Raw genomic sequence first — 21551 nt, 5'->3', positions numbered from 1 at the left:
GAGAGAGAGAGAGAGAGAGAGAGAGAGAGAGAGAGAGAGAGAGAGAGAGAGTCCCAAGGAGCCTTTTCTGCCCATGAGCCTCAGATCTGAGCCTTCTGAGTAGCTAGGATTACAGATCTGAGCCACCTGGGCCCATTTAGTATTAACATTTCATATGCCACTTTGTTTAGGGGGTGGGTGGGATGGGAGGAACAACTACTGGGGCTTGAAATGAGAGCCTGGGCACTGTACTTAGCTTTTTCACTCAATTCTTTAACTCTACCACTTGAATAATAGTTCTATTTCCAGCTTTTTTCTGGTGAATTGCAGGTAAGAGTCTCACAGACTTTGTTGGCTAGTTGGGCTTTAAACTGATTCTTAAATCCTAGCCTCTTTAGTAGATAGAAGGAAAGGAATAAGTGACAGACATCCAGCCATCTGATCTGTTTTAAATTAAGAAAATATAGAAAGAAAAATTTGAAAATTACTTCCAATGTAGAAAGGTTCACAACACTGACTTATGACATTGTTAACATGCCACTGACCAAAAAATTATTCAGTTTGACCTATATATATATATATATATATGTGTGTGTGTGTGTGTGTGTATATATATATGTATATTGTATATATGTGTTATGTATGTATGTTTGTATGTATATCTGTATCTATCTATCTATCTATCTATCTATCTATCTATCTATCTATCTATCTATCTATCTATCTATCTATCTATATTCTCTACTCCTTGGATGTTGAACTCAGGGCTTGAGCACTGTCACTGAGCATCTTTTGCTCAAGGCTAGCAGTCGACCACTTGAACCACAATGCCAATTCCAGCGTTTTTACAATTTATTGGAGATAAGAATCTCATGTATTTAACTGCCCAGATTGGCTTTGAACCACAATCATCCTCAACCTTCTGAGTTTTAATAAGGCATTAGTGTCAATTGATAGTTTAATTAAATGATTAATAAACTATCTCAACAATGGAAATCAAATACATCACAAAACCCTACAGATACAAATGTAAGAGAAGTGTTGCCTATTTAACTAATGTTGATATAAACGAATATTTGGTCTTTTTATTTTCCCAACATACCACATTATTGAGGATCTTCCATCCAAAACTTCTTGTCTCTGAATTATTTAAGAATCAGATCATAGTGACACTTTTGAACCATGAAAAAAACTTCTGTTGGAGCAACTTGTTGATAAACACACATTGCAGATGAGTCCTACTCCCATGGATTGGGTAACATTATCTACAAAGCCTTTTCTGAATATGCAGCCATCATGCAGATACCAAATATAAGAAATAAGGACCTAGTCAATTAGCTGAGAAAGATAGAATAGAAAGATTGTGTAGTAGGATGAAAGTTGCCAAATACATCAACATACTAATCTTTGCAAGTTTTGAAAGTGGCCTTATATAGCAGAAGAACATTTTCAGATATGAATGAAATTATGATATTGAAACAGGGAGATGAGTTTGGATAATCCAGGTAGATTCTAATCAGGTATGTCCTTTTAAGAGAGAAGGTGTCAATATTACATTAGAGTGGCAACCATATTGAGATAGCAGTTATCTGAGTTTAAAATGTTCTGCTTTTTTTGAAGTAAAAGGAAGAGAACATGTGCCAAGTAATGTAGGAATGATACCTTTAAATCTGAAAAACAGAGGAATCAAACTGTATTATACAACCTGTAGAAAGCAAAGTAGCCCGAAAATACCTTCCCTTTATCAACTGAGATTTTAGTCTGAGATTTCAGACTTCTGTCCTTCAGAATTAGAAGGAAATAATTCCATGTTTCTTTAAAGTAGGATGTTTGTGAACAATTTGTTGTAACAGCCATCAGAAACTATACATAGGGAAAGATGTTAAATGTGGCAGTAATTATAAACTATCCTGAGACCACTCAACTGCATTGCTGGGAGGTATATCAGACGATTCAGAGTGGCACCTTATATTCATTAGTAAGGACCTATTTGCTGTTCACTTTTGCTGACATTAACTAGTCTTATACTAAATTTACCTGCTCATTTAGCTCTATATTTAACTCACAACTACTTTAAATAATTTCAGTGCCTATATTATGAGAGATTCATACTAAAAATATGAATTTGTCACTTCATGTGTGTGTGCACGCATAAGTGCGTGTGCGTTCACACTCATGTATGTGTGTGCTTGTTCTGGGCCTTGAACTCAGCTGGGCCTTGAACTCAGCTGGGATACTGTCCTTACCCCTTTGTGCTCAAGACAATGGCTCTACCACTTGAACCCCAGCTCCATTTCTTAATTTTTGCTGGCTAATGGGAGAAAAGTCTTGTTGACTTTACTATCCTCAGATCACAGCCTCTTGAGTAGGTAGGATTTCAGGTGGTAACCATCAGCCCATATATTTTATCACAATGGTAATGTTATTATAAAAATCTGTCTTCACAAAAGTCATCACCATATTTCAATTCCACAAGTGAAATATACTCAAGAGTTTCCTTGAATCCAAAAGAGCCTCACACCTAACAGGTAATCTCTGAGCCCATCATTCATCTTCTACCTTCAATGTCTCCACACTAAGGTCACCATTTTCAATGTTGCCATCCTCCTCCAACCCATACTTTCATCTACACTACAATGTTTATTTTCAGCTGTTCTTTCTGTGTCTCCATTACTACAGAACAAATGGGAAAAAACAGGCAAAACATTATCATACTCCTTCATGCAATATAACAGTCACTCATTTCTGTTGGAGTAAAACACCAAATCTAGAAATTTAGGCAGAACTTGATCTATACAGCTTAAATTGCAAAATAAAGTAGTCATGATCTCATTATCACTGAACCTGCCCTATAGAAGGACATAAAAAAAATGTAACTTTGGGAAAATATGGGGCTTTTTGCTATTCAAATACTTTTATGAAAGTTTGTTTGGAAGTTCTAGCAGGGGAGCGCAGTTACTCATATACCCTTGACCAAAGACTGGTCCTCCTCTATAGGGGATGGTCGTCTTCTTTGACCAAGCGCTCAGCTTCGGGAAGGACTCACCAGTGGTGAGGGAGGAAGGGGACACCCACCTAGCCAGGCAGATCAGCCAAATCAACCCTGGTGATCAATGGAGGAAAAACAAAATGCTTAGATAGGGATACAGGTTGACCCCATTGTAACAATGAGATGTACAAGACACTATGTTGAAAAATGAACTTTATAATTTAGGCCGGAAGGGGGAGGATGGGGGAGTGTAGTTGTGGAGGTGGGAAGGAAGGGAGGGAGTGGGAAAAACAAAGGAATATTTGCATTTCTTTTATGGCTAGAAAGGTTGAGATTTCTTCTTGTGTCTATTGGCCATTCTTCGTTCCTCTTCTGAGAAGTTCCTCTTTAAGTCTTTAGCCCACTTATTTATCAGACAGTTGTTTCTTTGAGGATTTGTTGTTGGGGGACTTATTTTTTGAGTTCCAAGTATATTTTAGATATGAGACCCTGATCCGTTGTATGGCTAGTGAAGATCTTCTCCCAATCCCTGGGCTTTCTATTGATCTTGCTAGTTATGTCCTTTGCCATGCAGAAGCTCTGAAGCTTCATGCAATCCCATTTGTCCAACCTTTCTTTAATATGCTGTGTTTCCGGGTCTCTATTAAGAAAATTTCTGGCCTGTGCCAAGGAGACCTAGGGTTTCTCTTATTCTGTCCTGTAATATATTCAGGGTGTCTTCTTTGACTCCAAGGTCTTTGATCCATTTCGAGTTGATTCTGGTGGAGGGTGTAGCTTCAGGATCTAGCTTCAGTTTTCTACAGGTGATTAACCAATTTAGCCAGCACCATTTACTGAAGAGGCTGTCATTCTTCCATTCTATTTTTTAGCTCCCTTATTGAAGATTAGATGGCTATAAGTTTGTGGGTTCATTTCTGGGCTTTCAATTCTATTCCATTGGTCCTCAGGTCTCTTCTTGTGCCAGTACCAAGCTGTTTTGATTACTATGGCTTTGTAGTAGAGTTTGAAATTTGGTATTGATATTCCTCCAGCATTGTTCTTTCTGTTAAGGATCATTTTTTGCTATTCGGGGTCTTTATTGTTCCATATGAATTTTTGGTTTGCCTCTTCTATTTTCTTGAACAATGAGGTTGGAATATTGATAGGTATCACATTGAGTTTGTAGATACTCTTGGGAAGTATTGTCATTTTCACAATGTTGATCCTTCCAATCCAGGAGCATGGAAGAATTTTCCACTTTCTAAGGTCTGCTTTGATTTCCTTTTTTAGGTTTTTAAAGTTTTCATTGTAGAGGTCCTTCACTATAGTTAATTCCTAGGTATTTTATTTTTTGTGGGGCTATTACCAAAGGACTTGCTTTCCTGATTTCAGCTTCACTCTTCATATTGTTGGCATGCAGAAAAGCCATTGATTTTTGAGGGTTAATTTTATACCCTGCTACTTTGCCAAAATTTCGAATCAGCTCCACCAATTTGGGAGTGGAGTCTGTGGGAATCTTTTTTTTTTTTTTGGGGGGGGGTCCGGTTGTGGGTCTGAACCCTGGGCCTGGGTGCTGTCCCTCAGCTCTTCAGCTCAAGGTTAGCGCTCTACCACTTGAGCCACAGCGCCACTTCTGGATTTTTTTTCTTTTTGCTTATATGGTACTGGGAATTGAACCCAGGGCCTCATGCATGCAAGGCAAGCGCTCTACCACTGAGCCACCTTCCCAGCCCCCTGTGGGATTCTTTAAATATAAGGTCATGTAATTTGCAAAGAGGGAGAGTTTTACTTCATCCTCTTTATGTTTGCATCTTATCTTATTGCTGTAGCTAGGCATTCTAATACTAACTTGAAGAGAAATGGAGAGAGTGGACATCCTAGTCTTGTTCCTGAGTTTAGAGGAAATGGCTTTAGTTTTTCACTATTAAGTATAATGCTGGGGCTGTAGGTTTGCCATATACAGCTTTTATTGTGTTGAGAAATGTTCTATGGATTCATAATTTTTCCAGAGCCTTCTTCATAAATGGGTGTTGGATTTTGTCAAATGCTTTTTCTGTACCTATTGAGATAACCATGTGGTTTTTACCCTTGATCATGTTGATGTGATAAGTTATATTAATTGATTTGCATATATTGCACCAGCTTTGCATCCCTGAAATGAATCTTGTTTGACCGTGGTGTATGATTTTTTGAATGAATGTTGAAGTTGATTGGCAAAAATTTAGTTGAGAAGTTTTGCATCGATGTTCATCAAAGAAATGGGTCTATAGTTCTCTTTCTTTGATTAGTCCCTGCCTGGTTTTGGTATGAGGGTTATGATGGCTAAATAGAGTTCGGTAGGGAACTTTCTCTTTCAATTTCATTGAAGAGTTGGAGAAGTCTTGGTGTGAAGGCTTTGAAGGCCTTGTAGAATTCTGCTATAAATCCATCCAGTCCTGGTCTTTTCTTAGATGGGAGGTCTCTTATTGCTGTTTCTATTTCAATGCATGATAAACCAACTGTTAAATTGTTTTAACTCATCTTGGTTTAGTTTGGACATGTCAATATTTGCTAGGAAATCTTCTATTACTTCCAGATTCTCAAACTTATTAGCATAAAGGTTTGAGAAGGATACCTTTATAATGTTCTGAATCTTGTTTGTTTCTGTGTTGATGTTTCCATTTTCATCTCTGAGTTTGTTTATTTGGGTGTGTTCTCTTCTTTTTCTGATAAGATTTGCTAAGGGTCTGTCAATTACCTTAATTTTTCAAAGACCCAATTCTGTTTTGTTAATTCTTTCTATGTTTTTTATTCTAATTCATATAATTCCGATTTAATTTTAATTATTTCTTTCTAGCTAATGGATTGGGGTCTAGCTTGCTGCTCTTTTTCAAGGAAGTTCAGATGTCACATTAAATTGTTGGATTCAGATCTCTCCAATTTGTTGATGTAGGAACTCAGAGCTATAAACTTGCCTTTGAGTACTGCCTTTGCTGTGTCCCAGAGTAGCTGGTAATTTGTGTGTTCATTTTTGTTGAATATCATGAAAATTTGAATTTCCAAACAACATTGAGATTCCACCTCACGCCAGTTAGATGGCTATAATCAAGAACTCTAATAACAACAGATGCTGGAAAGGATATGGCCAGAAGGGAACCCTACTGCATTGTTGGTGGGAATGTAAACTTGTTCAACCACTTTGGAAAGCAGTATGGAGGTTCCTCAAAAGACTCCACATAGAGCTTCCCTATTACCTAGCAATCCCATTTTGGGGCATTTAAACAAATGATCACAAACAAGACCATACTAATGCTACCAGCACAACTATATTTATTGCAACATTATTTACCATAGCTAAGATATGGAACAAACCCAGATGCCCTGCAGTAGATGATGAATGGATCAAGAAAATGTGATATATATATATACATATATATATACATATATATATTCCACAATGGAATTTTATGCCTCCATCAAAAAGAATGACAACACCCATTTGTTAGGAAATAGAAAGACTTGGGAAAAATTATATTAAGTAATATAAGTCAGGTCCAAAGAAACATAGGTCCCATGATTTCCCTTATTTGCAGTAAGTAGTAGATGTCTGAGACAAATAGAAAAGGTCAAAAGCTATGTATATATGACCAGATAAGATGAAGTTAAGTGAAATGAACTCCAAGATAGGGATAGAAGTGTTTTTTTTTCTTTTTTGCTATTTTTGTAACATATTTATAAGGTACCATGCCATTTTTTTTTGTTGCTTTGTATGTTCCTCCCCCATGGTATAACCCCTCTTTTCACTGTATTTGATGCCAGTATAATTTGGGGAGGGGAAGGATAAAACAAAATATTAACTAGGGATACAGGCTGACCCATTGTAGCAATGAGATGTACAAGACACTATATTGAAAAATGAACTTTACAATTTAGGCGGGGATGGGTTAGGTTGGGGAAGTGGATTTGTGGAGGTGGGAGGGAAGGGATTGTATGGGAGAAAAAGGAGGAGGTAACAATGCTTGATAGGAAATGTACTCATTACCTTGCTCATATAACTGTAAACCCCCTGTATACTATTTTTACAAGAAAAAAATGTATTAAAATACTTTTGTGAAATTTGAAAGAAAAAAATGTGTTCTTGTTCTTCTGTTGGATTGTGACTGTTTAGCATCACACTGTATTTGAAATTTTTGGCACTTTCTTGATTGTGCAACATTTCTATGTTCAGTTCTTTTTCTATTGTTTCACTCAACAACTAAAACATATGCCTTACAATTAATGGCATATGGAGAAGAACAAATAATGGAACTTACTAAGCATACATGGTATGAAAATTATGATGTTAAATAACATATGAGAAAATAACTCCCTAATAGTGTTCAACACCACAAACATATGAATTCCAGATTATCTTTTTTTACATTACAATGGTTATGAACCTTTGTTGAATGAAGAATTTCTCATGTTATTATAGCATGTGCACAACATACCGAGCAACTAAAAACCAGTCTTCTTAATTAAAATTTATTAGTTATTAGAATCGATATTTAGATTAGATTGATGTTAGATTAGAATATTATGCTATTCTATCCTTGCAATGTTTGATCTTATGTTTGTTCATTACTTCTAAATAAAAATGAGATATTACAAACAGAAAGTTTAGAAATATACCCAAGATAGAGTTATAGGCAAAACAGAAAAAAATGTATATCTCACACACACACACACACACACACACACACACACACACACACACACACATATTAAGAAATCGTCTACTTTTTGTATTGTAGTCTGATATGCAGAGTTTTATCCCTGCTGAGGTCAGTAGTGATTGTCAAGTGGATTGGACTGAGATGGGTGATAGGAAAGATTATTAAAGCACACTTCTGTGTGCATATGTGAGGGTGTTTGCAGAGAAGGCCGGAATATGGACAGCAACTGAAGAAAGACCTGCCCTGAATATGGGCAGCACATTTCGTAAATGCAGGCCTTGGTTAATGAAACTAGAAAAAGAGATAGTCCCAGGCTAGCTGTCTTGTCACTTTCTGGGTCACTGGGTTGTAAGGGCATCCTCTTCTTCCTGCTCCTGCACTGTCTAGATCAGAATACTCCACAGTCTTATGAACAACAAAGAGTCAATATCATGGAGGAAATACTTTCTGCCAATCTTATTGTGGTGGTCAGAGATCTGCATTCTATGAACTACATTTGAAAATTGATGGATTCTCAATGATTTTCTCTTACTGAAGGCATAGTGTGTTCTAAGCACTGAGCGTGATGAGTTTATATCACACTCCATAAAGCTCTATCTAGGAAGTTTCTCTCAGTGTTGTGGCAAAATGTGTGCAATGTTTGGTGCCTTGACAGTAAATTGCTCATATCTCATTTTTTATAGGAATGTTTCTGTAAATATTGTCTAAATCACGTGTTTCTTCTAATTTCACAAGTTTACGGAGAGAATGAGAGAGAGAGCAATCAGGCTAAACCTCAAATGAATTGATAATGTTCAATGGTTACGAATACAAAGAGATATTCATCTATTGAAAATACAGGAAGAAAAAAATCCCATTAAGATAAGACACCTAATTTGGTAAAGGCAGAAAGATACAGGGAAAAGTTACATTATCAGGTAGTTGCAAGTTTTTTTTTAAAAAAGCATTCAAACTACTATTTATTGTGTTTTTTTCCATCATTTTGGAAAGTGACAATAAATCAGAGACATCTAAGCTTTGGTTTGTTTTCATTTCTTGAAAATGTTTACATTCATTAAGAAATAGTAGAACTTTTAGAACAGGCTATGGAGAGTAATTTGTTTTTATTTATGATCCCATTTCACTGGCCATTTCAAAACCTCATTACAAAGTTCTGAGTATTAAAAATAGGAACCTACCTTAAATATTGTTTAATCTAACTTTCATTCCACAGATATATACATAGGTTCCAATTGTTGACAGGGGAAATTGTGCATTTAGAATGTGTTAGAAATGAGAGACTCGAAGTCCTATCTTCAGATTTAAGCACAAAGCTATTTTTACTTCCCTAACCATCTTCAGTATTTGTACCCTAAGTAATGGATGGCATTTGTATTTACTAATCCTAAATCAATATACAACTATGAAGAATGAGTTTTGGCATTTTTATTTACTAATCCTAAATCAATATACAACTATGAAAAATGAGTTTTGAAACACCATGTAGAGTTCATTTCAAAATTTCTCATCTATTTTATTTCTAAAGATAAAGTAATGATAAAAATTATAAGAAAAAGTATATTAATTTTTTTCTTAATGAATGTGTGACTATTTAATATGCTGGACAATGATAAAAATCTCTAACAAATACATTGTTGAAGTTTGTAGATCCTTAACAAGATCTTAAATTAATGAGTTAGTTTAATAACTGGTAGATGAAACATTTTTGTGGTTTTGTTTTTTTTTATTAAACTTGTGAAATGAAGTCTATTTTAGTGGGTAAAAAATAAATGTGCATATTTATGTTTATGGATTTATAACTCTGCATGGGAGTATTTACACGTATGTGTTTGTTATGTGACAAATGCTTGCTTTCCTAAAACCAAAGATCTTTAAATAATTCTGAAAAACACTTTTATTAAAAATCCCTTTTAATTAATAAAAGATATAAAATTGATTCCATAAAAGAGCCCAAGTCATAACATAGAAGCTCCAGTTTGACCCAAGCTGTAAATGATTTCCAAATAACTGAAAAGTATAGAGAGTGTCCTTATCATACTGAGCAATTACAAAGGAAAATCAATGGCTACTCTTGTAAGAGAAAAAAGTACTGCTCAAGTATGCATGCTAAAATCAAACCAAAGAAAAACAAAATGAGCACCATCCCCCCAGATTAATTATAAGATGCTCTCTATTAGGCTGTCTAAATAACAAAATAAATACGTTCTTGTCATGCCATTCCATTAATAGGAGCTGTAAGTTAGAAATTTTACTTTTCTCTTATTTTGATGAATTTATATTCTGCATGGATGAATCTGAATACTGTCATGCTTCATGCATTTTGATCCCTTTGATTTTATTTTACTGAATATATATATGAATGTTTCCCTCATATATATCAATCATAATGATTATTTTCTATGCCATACCACAGCATTTTCATACTTTTATTAAAGAAATTACAACTTACAGCATTCTCTTTTGTTAATGTTTAATGTCAATATAATCCTATTCTCATTCCTGGGATTTATGTAAATATTGAACTTTAAATTGCTAAAGGATTTTGTTTATATAATTAAATTATCTGTCCTTTGATATGGAAACCATTCTGCTTGTCTTTAACTAGGAGGGTGAACTCTATTCACAAGAACCTTTAGAGTAAATAATTGGCTGTGGCAAAAGGTATTTAAATGATGAGTGGGGTTTGTGCTGCTTGTTTGTCTAGAAGATGTAGGGGATATGTGAGAGATAATATAGGAAGCATTAACATACTGTGAGTTCCTTCATGAACAGCATTGAGTAAGGAGGACTTCAGTCTTACAGCCCTATGAAATATCATTTTGCCAACAACCTGAATGAGTTTGAAAGTGAATTCAGAAACCAACCTCATCAGGAAAATACTTTGACTTTGATGCAAAGGAGAGAAATCACTCACATAATCTAGGCTTCTATCAAGTGAACTGCAAAATACTAAATGTGTGGTGCTTTAAGTTAGTAAATTTATAATTTGTATTTACACATGTTTTAAAAAACATGTCTAGTCGAGTACAGTGGTACAAGTCTATAATCACATTTACTAAAGGGGCAGAAATAGACAAATCATGGTTTGAGGCCAGGCTGGGCTACAGTTAGAAGGAGATCCATTCTAGAAAACAAAACTTGAAGCAAAATGACTGGAGGTTATACTCACATGATAGAACTCTAGCTTAGCAAGTGAAAAGCTCTGAGTTCAATCCTCAGTATCACAAAATGAAGAAAGAATTACATGAACCAACTTAATCTAAGTACATTTACTTCTTAATGGTCACAGATAATTTCTTACTCATGATCACAGCCTTTGCAGTTCCTTGCCTATAGTACATGATCAATAAAGTTAATTGATTGAATATTGAATCATCTTACACCCTTGGTTGTGTTTTATCTTGATTTACTTATATATTGTTTTCAAGAATAATATATGATGGTTTAAAATAAGGCTATGTTAAAAGAAAAAGTCCAAAGACAAAGGTAAATAAAACCAACCAAAGCATGAAAATTGAATTTAAAGACAAAACATATCATTACTTGGTGTAGCAAGTTATGTTATGTGCCCCCAAAAAATCTACATAAGTTTAATACTAAATAAATCATCAGGAAAAACAAAAATGAAAACATAATTCTCATCACCCCAAATATAGATTTATCAAGTTCATTAAATGGATATTGTTGTACTATATATATATGTATATGTATATATGTTGTACTGTTGAACACATAATGAAAATTACCCTCTGTAATGTGTAGGAGATGGATCACATGAATTACTGTTTCTTCTATTAGTCCTTAGTCATTACCACATATATTGTTTAAAAGTTTATAGGCACATATAAAAAGAACCAGAGTGGTATGGCTTAGCCTTGCGACACTTAGTTTATTAATTAAATAACAGATTATACTTTGAAAATGCTTCAGCAGATTAACATGCATACTTCACCACTCTTTATGACAAACTCTCTTGGAAGGGGAGACAATTGGTTGTTTGCTCAAATAATAGACTGTCCTCACTTAAAAAAAATGATAGGCATTTTCTCAGTATAAGGATGGGTGACAAAAAACAACACACAACTATGTGATTATTACTTGGACCACAGATTTACTTGGACCACAGAGAGGGGAGAAACAAGAAATTCACCATTGAAAATATACAAGATCACTCTATTTATAGACAAGCTGTATGGTCTACCTCACTCACCTATTTCATTTGCTTCCTGCTCAAAACTCATGTCTGAGTGTGTCCTGGGGGCTCACACTTGTCAGCCTAGATACTCAGGAAGCTGAAGTCTAAGGATTGTGGTTAAAAGACAATCTGGTCAGGAAATTACATGAGACTTTTATTTCCAATTAATCCCCAGAAAACTGGAAATGGTGCTGTGGCTCAAAGTGGTAGAGCACAAAATACCTCAGGGACAGGGCCCAGTCCTGGAGTTGAAGCCCCACAACTGATGGGGGTAAAATCATATCTGGAATCCCAACTCTAATGAGTTTACTGAATTCAAATTATAGACATAGTATTCACTCATATACTAACTCTGCAGTAAGAAAATAAGTACAGAAATGATGGACCTGTTTTATATAGCTTCTTTCTGAAGTCTTAATGATTAAGCTTAAATTTACCTTAAATTTACTGAAAATTTTCATTGTGTTTTTGTTAATGAAGCCTGTCCTCCATTAACATAGAATATTATAGTGATGACGACCTTTTAGACAGTCTTATTTTTTGACTGATAAGCCTTTAATAAATTAGAAGACCCACAGTCTACAGGACAAGTTAAAAAAAAGTTTTTTCCTCCCTAAATTTTTACTTTATGGTACTATCCTAAGACAATTTCCATATATATACATATATATACATATATATTTGATAAATACACATACAAATAAATTCCAAGGTATGGGAAACTTGTTTTCTCTGTTTAAAATACCTGTTAGCATAACTTTATATAAGAGACACAGACTTATACTTCTATTTAAAATTAAATTAAATTAAAAAATTAAAAATTAAAATTAAAAATGTTATAAAGGTAATGTACAGAGGTGTTAAAATTTTGTAAATCCTTTCTCTCTGGGCAATGTAACCACTTCCTTTGGTATTTTTTGGTTTCCCTTCTTGTCCCTGTCTACAAGTTGTATAGTTTATTTTCTATGTAGTATCTAGTGAGTGTCACTGCTGCATTTGTTCACCATTTGTCTCTCCATTTCTGTACCCTCACTTACCTTCCAAACAAACAAGAAATAATATAAGAAACATAAAAAACAGAAATACACCAAAAAAGCAAAAGAACACCATCTTCACCAACAACAGAAGGAAAACAAACAAACAACAACAGCAACATGTTTCCACTCCTAGAATTTATTTTGATAATTTTTATTTTAAATGTTCAAAGGCACAGAAGCATTGTGCCTTTGGGTTTCTCCCAAAAGAGTATTATTCTTTGTTTTCATTGTGTGTGAGTACCTAGAGGCCTATATAATTTATCATGTCCAGTATAATTTAGATCTAGCTTCTGCCTAGGAGAGAAAACCTGTACCACTTGTCTCTCTGAATTTGGCTTACGTTACTTAGCATGATTTGTTCTAGGTCCATCCATTTCCCTGCAAATGAAGTAAGATCATTCTTTCTAATAGTTGTGTGTAAAATCCATTATGTGTAAGTACCACTTTTTTGATTCACTTATCTATTGTAGGCCATCTGGGCTGTTCCCCAGTTTACTATGGATAGTGCAGAAATGAACATGGATATACAAATGTCTTTATATTGTCCTGGCTTGTGATATCCTCAGTCAATGCCCTTTGGTGTTCAGGCTATGTCATAGGGAAGATCTATGTTTAGTTTTGTGAGTAACCTCTGGACCACTGTCCAGAGGGAATGTACTATTTTACATTTCTACCAACTGTGCAATACAGATCCTTTTTCATATATTCCCACAAGGATTAGTTGTTAAAGTTCATGATGTGGTCCAATCTTATTGGGATGAAATGGAATCTCAGAGTTGTATTGATTTCCATTTCCTTTATGACCAGGGATGTTAAACATTTCCTCATATGTTTCTTTACCACTCATCTTTTCTGAGAAGTGTCTCACTAGTTCCTTTGCCCATTTAGTGATTGGTTTCCTATTTGGAGGTGGTGAATTTCTTGATCTCCTTGTAGATTTTGGATAGTAGGCCTTTGTTGGATGTATTGGTAGTGAAGATCTTCTAATGGTCTGTTGGATGTCTTTCTTTTTTATTTTTAATAAGATTTTTTTTGTGAAAATACTTTACAGAGGGGTTACAGTTATACAAGCAAGGTAATGAGTACATTTCTTACCAAGCATTGTTGTCTCCTCCTTTGTTTTTCCCATACCATCCCTTCCTTTCCACCTCTACAACTACACTTTCCCCAGCCCCTGCCTAAAGTTCATTTTTCAACATAGTGTCTTGTACATCTCATTGTTACAATGGTCCACCTGTATCCCTATTTAAACTTTTTTTTCCCTTCCCCTCCCCAAATTATACCTACATCAAATACAATGAAAACAGAGGTTATACCATGGGGGAGGAACATACAAAGAAACCATAAAACAAAAACAAAAAAAAACTACATGGTACCTTATAAATACGTTAGAAACAATAGCAAGCAAGAAAAAGAAAAAAACAGGCTGGGGAGGTGGCTCAGTGGTAGAGCGCTTGCCTTGCATGCATGAGGCCCTGGGTTCGATTCCTCAGCACCACATAAGCAAAAAGAAAAAAATCCAGAAGTGGCACTGTGGCTCAAGTGGTAGAGTGCTAGCCTTGAGTTGAAAAGCTGAGGGACAGCGCCCAGGCCCAGAGTTCAGGCCCCACAACCGGACTCAAAAAAAAAAAAAAAAGAAAAAAACCAAAACAAAGCAAAAATTAAAAACAAAACACTTGTATACCTATCTTGGGGTTCATTTCACTTGACTTCATCTTATCTGGTCATATGTACATAGCTTTATACTTTTTCCACTTGTCTCAGACATATACTAGTTATTGCTAATAAGAGAAACCATGGGACCTATGTTTCTTTTTGCCTGGCTGAGAACAGTCAAAGAGAAATACAGGAATTGTTGGATGTCTTTTTACTTGAGTAAGTATGTCCTTTACTTTGCAGAAACGTTTTAGATGTATGTAATCCCATCTGTTAAATCTCTTGCCTATCTGTTCTGTTCCTGGGATTCTTTTCAAAAAGTTTCTGCCTATGCCTATAGGTTCTAGCATTTCTCCTTCTCCCTCTCATAATTTCAAAAAATGCTGGTCTGATGTTGAGGTTTTTGAACTACTTTGAGTTGATATTAGTGCATGGTGGCAAACAAGGATCTTTTTCTTTACTTTTAATCAGCACTTGAAAGAAAGCATTTTATACACATAAGGAAAGTAGTTTCCAGAGTAAGCAATGGGAATAATAGTGCTTAAAGTTTGAGGATAGTCAGCTCTAAAAAGTCATTTGTTTCAGTTTCTCAAAAAATACACAAGCTGCTGATGTACCCTCCAGCTTAAGTGCATGTATCAGTCAGTCAGTATCAATCAATAAATTCAATTTATTTACTATTGGCTGTGCTCTGGGGGAGAAACACAACTTGCTCAGCTGTAGATCTGTCATTAGAGCTATATGAAAGTGACATAGTAGGAAAATCATGTGGTAAGTATCAGCTTGAACGTTTATTCCTGATTATGTGGACTTCACTTTAAAAAGTTTGAAACAATTCAAACATGGGAATATGAGGTTTCCAAGGCATCTGTAAACTCTCATAGTATAGTTGTTATTTCTGCAAGCATAATTCCAAGTAATCAGAACTGAAGAATACATGAATGAATGAATGTAATGATTCAGAATATCAGGCTGAAAAGACTGCTCGCATGAGTAACAAAATAAATGCAAATCACCTAAAATGGAAATGCAAGGTTTGGTTTTAGTTTTGGAGTTCCTGCACTGAAAAGAGAAAAAATAAAATGAAGAGTATTATGTGATTGATTACCTTCATTGTTACTAAGTTGAACAACGTTTTTTCCCTTTTTCTTGCAATACTTCTTATTAGGTTTTTGCCCTTCATGTCAAATAACTGCATGGGCCCTAAAATAGAAATCTCCTGAAAAGTTAAGGTTAATAATTGACTGCATGCAGGTTCCACTAGGAATATATTGTGAAACATTCATTACTCAAGGAGGGTGTCTATTTGCCAAATTAGAGTTCCATTGGTTCCAATTACGGTACAGGTATAATCCTCACCATATGCATTCAGTTTCCAATAATGATCAAGGAATATGTTAGAATTCAGTTCAAAAAGAATTTGAAATGATCCTTTGCTTTCTACTGATTTACTTCCACTCATTTTATACTTTAAATTACCATAATGTTTAGGTAATATTATTTATCTTCTGCTATCACACAAATAATATTTGGTGATATGGACAAAATCCAAAGGGAAAAACACTTCCAAGAAATGGTATACTTCTTTGCAAACAAAGCAAAAATTGAAAAAAAAAAACTAAAAAAGATAATTCAGTTCTATCCAAAACTCATTTCACATCTAACATATACATTAGTGATATATTATTTTTACTGAAAGGCATTCTCTATCCTTGCATCATTTAATTTTAGCCACACATTAGACATGTGTGCCTATCTGAGTACTTATAATACAGGACAGAATTTTCTTGTATAAAAATAAATACTTTATTTAGTTTGCTTGCTACCCTAGCAAGTTTCTAATTGCTTACTTATCTGGATACTACAGGTTAAATGAAATATACATTATTAAAAGTTAAATTAGTAAATTATGCAGTGGCAGTGGCAGGGTAACAGGTAGGAAAATACTGGGAGAAAATAAGAAGTGACACTGCTCAAAAAGTAATGTATTCAATACCGGACTTATGTAACTGTAACCTCTCTGTATATCACTTTTACAATAAAAATTAAAAAGAAGAAAAATAGAATCTACTAGATTTTGAGACAACTGGGTGGGTATCTTCTGGAATAGAAATTCTCCCTAATTATGAAGTGCTTTTTTAATGGCAAATTATAGAAAAGTGTGTTGTTGCTGCCATTGTTATGGTTTATAAATGGAATAAGAAGCCTATAAGGAATGGTATTTCTGAGCAAAACTACTGAGAGGTAACACAGATGAGTCAGACTCTTCTGCCACTTCCCCAGGGACAACTTCTAGGATGTAAAATAAGCCAATATATGATAAAACCCACAAAATGTAAATGTGATTCATTATGCTTCAGTGATCACCTTCTCGCAACCCCTGGTGACATAAAAAAGAGTCAAAAACATGATATCTCTCATAGAGAGGGTTATAAAAGGGAAATAAATGTTTTACCACTACTACTATTAGTCAGAGCTATTGTAGCAAGTGAGTATCGAGCTAGTAATGGTCCACAAAAATGTATGAACTAAACTACCTATTTAGGAAGCAGGATGATGAGAAAAGTAATGTTTCCATGGCAAGAGGAAGAGCAAGGTTACATTCATTGAGACTTGAATAGGAAAACAAATTGTGACTGTATTAAGAAGAGAGGAAATAATGGAAGTTTGGATCTTTTCCAGATGTTTGGAGAAACCATTTGCACAAACCCCACAGGACTGAGGCTTTTGGCTGAGGTTCTATGGTACCCTCTTCTGTTGATAAGCCTTTGGTATACTTATGCATTTCTAAACAGGCATCTTTGTAATGCTGTCTTCAAATAAAGGAAAGCTATATTGGAATATTGACAAGTTTTGATGATTCTTAAACACAATAGTCTGCAAAGATGATTTGTCTATTAATATGTGCTGCTTTGGGCATAGGGCAGCTGAGTCCAAAACAACCTTGAGAAAAGTGGCTTGTTCCAGTCACTTGTGCATGTCTATTTTCAGAATTCCTAAGAAGCATGTGTTAGCAAATGGAAAAAACATAAATTTGGTTGGAAAATGTACTTGTTCCTTTTCCACAAAGCGGATGTAAGAAACAGTTTTATATATTCAAGTTGAATATATGTATACTCAGTAGTATTTTTACTCTATGTATTTTCTTGTGTATTTTTATTCTGGTTTTGTTTGTGCATTATGGATATCCTATTGTATTTTACAACTGGCAATTAATATTCAGGCTTTCCTTCCGGTTCCCTAATGCAAGGTACTTGTTTTATTTTACTATCTTTCCTTTTTCTTCAAATTTGTCATGCTGTTTTTCCATCTTCCCGTCTCAAGGCTAGTCTTCACATGATTGTACAAACACAGGACAAGGGGAAGTATGCAGCCACATGTTTAATAAATATCTAACAAAATTAAAAGAAGCATTGAGTAGAAAGGGTGAAAATGTTCAAAGAGGTCACATTGACCAGATGCATTACATTCATAAACTACTTTGTTGAATGGTAACTCCTTTGCACAACTTCTTAAAGTTAACAAAAATATCTTAATATTTTTAAAAATTTTATTGTTAAAGTCATAAACAGAGGGATTACAGTTACATACATAAGGTAGTGAATACATTTATTTATTAACTTGTTATCCTCTTGCTCATTTTTCTCTTACGGTCCCTCGCCCCAATCCACCCCTATCATGTCCAACATATTGTCTTGTGAGTATTGCTGTTGCTTTGGTTTGCCTTTGTCCTTTGTCTCACTATTTTGTTATTCCCTTTCCCTTCCCTAATTCAGATAAAGATATATACAATACCCAGGGCACCAAACTCAATATTAATGAAAAAATAAAAAGAGAATGCTTGGAATGCATGCAGCTGAATGACAAATGATATTCAAACAATCAAATGACATTTCAAACACTAGTAAAAAATCTCAACACAAATGCAACCTGTTCTAAGAATAAAAAAAACTGGGGATTAGTTTTGGCTTCCAATGTCCTCTTTTGCAAAATCAAGAATCAATGTGAAAATCAATTACATCACCTACTGCATTGGGTCATTTGCATGCTCATTCAATTCTTTATATATTTCTCTATTTTTTATACTGAGTACCCACTGCATGTTGTGCATTTAGGTGTTTCAACAATCAAATGAAAATCAGAACAATAGAAAGCTGTCTTAAAAACTGAAAAAGTATGCATACGTTGAATTCTTTCCAGCTCTTGATAGAGTTATTATGTTGTATTTTTGTATATCCTGATTCCATTATGGGAAGTATAGTATTAGTTTCAGACATAAGAATAATGGTAACAGATTAGCCATAAGATACTATACTACCACATACAATGATACTGAAAAGTGATTTTTTTAATATGAGTCCAATGGAAAAGTGAGCAAGGCTTTCATAACCAGATAACCAGCTATTGGAGATATGTCACACAGTGAAATCTCTCTCTCTCTCTCTCTCTCTCTCTCTCTCTCTCTCTCTCTCTCTCTCTCTCTCTCTCTCTCTCTCTCTCTCTCTCTCTCTGTCCTTTCTTTCCTCTTTCTTTATTTTTTATATCCAGAGATCCAGATTATCTCATCTTATTTATCAGATGCTCACCAGTATTTACCTCCCCCAGTGACCAATAGGAGAACTATCTTACCATATTGTTCTCATGTTCTTGACAGTTGTTCATTACATTTAATAATCAGATTTAATTTTTGTACTGTCCTTCATGAAAGTCTCTGAGTGCTTATTCTGATATTTTATGCTATAATTGATGTTTTCTATATACTATTGTGCTGGCATTGGTTAAAATAATTGTTATTATGTATATATATGTACTGTATACTATTTTATGACTTTTTTATTGTGAAAATACCACACAGAAGGGTTACAATTACATAGGCAAGGTAATGAGTACATTTCTTATAAAGCATTGTTGTCTCCTCCTTTGTTTCCACTTCCCATCCCTTCCCATCTCCCCCTCCATCCCCCCACCCTCCCCATTGCCCCCTACACCAAAGTTGTAAAGTTTGTTTTTTGACATAACGTCTTGTACATCTCATTTTTGCAATGAGTCCACCTGTATCCCTATTTAAACAATTTGTTTTTTCCCTTCCCCTTCACTAATTATACCAACATCAAATACAGTGAAAACAGGGGTTTTACTGTGGGGGAGAGACATACAAAGTAACAAAGAAATATATTATAAATATCTTAGAAACAATAGAAAGCAAGAAAAAAGCATTTGAGTTCTTATCTGGGGGTTAATTTCACCTAGCATCAACTTATCTGATCATTTCTGCTTGTCTCAGACATATACTGGTTATTGCAAATAAGGGAAACCATGGGACCTATGTTTTTTGGGCCTGGCTTCCTTCACTTAATATAATTTGTTCCAAGTCTTTCCAATTCCTAACAAATGGGGCAAAGTTATTCTTCTGATTGAGGCATAGAATTCCATTGTGTATATATACCACATTTTCTTGATCCATTCATTTACTGAAGGGCATCTGGATTGGTTCCATATCTTAGCTATGGCATATAATGCTGCAATAAACATAGTTGTGCTGGTACCTTTAGTATGTTCTTGTTTGTGATCATTCAGGTAAATGCCCAAAGTGGGATTGCTGTGTCATAGGGGAGCTCTATCAAGCTGATTCAAAACATTGACAAAGTAGCAGAGTATAAAATTAACTCTCAAAAATCAATGGCTTTTCTATATGCCAACAATGAGTAAAACGTGGCTGAAATCAGGAAAGCAACTCAATTCCTAATAGCCCCACAAAAAATAAAATACCTAGGAATTAACTTTACCAAAGAAGTGAAGGACCTCTATGATGATAACTTTAAAAACCTGAAAAAGGAAATCAAAACAGAACTTATAAAGTGGAAAAACCTCCCACGCTTCTGGATTGGAAGGATCAATATTGTTTAAAATGGCAATACTTCCTAAGGCTATCTACAAAATCAATGCAATACCTATCAATATTCCAAAATCATTCTTCAAGGAAATAGAAGAGGCAATCCAAAAATTCACATGCAACGATAAAAGACCCTAAATAGCAAAAATGATCCTTAATTGAAAGAACAGTGTTAGAGGAATATCAATACCAAATTTCAAACCCTACTACAACGCCATAGTAATCAAAACAGCTTGGAACTGGCACAAGAACAGACATCAGGACCAATTGAATAGGACTATATACTCTTATTCATTTATTGTAAACTATTTTGTAAAGGACATTCATTTTTTAAGAAATTTATTTTTTATTATTATAAAGGTGATATACAGCAGGGTTAGAATTACACAAATCAGGTAACTGTGTTTTCAATAAAATTAAGCACACATGCAATTAAACCAGCATTTTAGTATATCAGAAACATAGAAGAGATAACTGCTACTAATATGAAGTTGAGCCTACAGCTTTCCTTGTTTTGTCAGCATATATAAAGACATTTTACATAGGAAAATCCAACTAGGTATTTTATCAAAACCTAATACTACTACAAGTTTTACAAATTGTAATGAAATCTTAAGACTTGAACTTTGTCATAAATGTCACATAGAAATGAGTGACCATTGGATGTCATTGGTTCACACCTTCAATTCTAGCTACTCAGGAGGCTGAGATTAAAGAATTGTTCAAAGCCAACCTTGATAGGAAAATTTGTGAGACTCCTATCTCCCATTAACCACCAAAAATCAATGTAGCTGTGGGCCAAGGGGTAGAGCAGTAGTCCTGAGTTCAAATCCCAGTAATGGCATGCACATTTATGCACGCACACACACACACACACACACACACACACACACACACACACAATGAATCACTGATTATACTCATGTTTTGAATGATTGTATAACTAACCAGTATATATTACTTCTCAGAGAAAAAAGCCCTAGCCCTTGGAAAAATTTGTTACATTTTGATCAGGAGCAGCTGTAAAGGACAGTAATATATGTTTAGGACATAGAAAATTTATTACAATCTTCATTTTTTTGTGAAGAATAAATCTATTTTTTGAAAATCATAAATACATATGAACTAA

At 34.6% G+C, this 21551-nt stretch overlaps 1 protein-coding gene and 1 non-coding gene across 41 annotated transcripts in view; both read right to left on the bottom strand.

The window, feature by feature from the left end:
* Ptprd (protein tyrosine phosphatase receptor type D) overlaps positions 1-21551 on the bottom strand; it is a 2013525-nt gene that overhangs the window by 1692343 nt on the left and 299631 nt on the right. The gene's annotated exons all lie outside the window — the stretch shown is intronic.
* Positions 4607-4670, bottom strand: Trnaa-ugc (transfer RNA alanine (anticodon UGC)). The gene has a single exon. It is a non-coding gene; the product is annotated as a tRNA-Ala (tRNA).

The sequence above is a fragment of the Dipodomys merriami genome, unplaced genomic scaffold (assembly GCF_024711535.1).
Source record: "Dipodomys merriami isolate MVZ:Mamm:240054 unplaced genomic scaffold, mDipMer1.0.p SCAF_22, whole genome shotgun sequence".
Taxonomy (NCBI): domain Eukaryota; kingdom Metazoa; phylum Chordata; class Mammalia; order Rodentia; family Heteromyidae; genus Dipodomys; species Dipodomys merriami.
The sequence above is the reverse complement of the archived record's forward strand: the minus strand, read 5'-3'. Positions and strand labels throughout refer to the sequence as shown.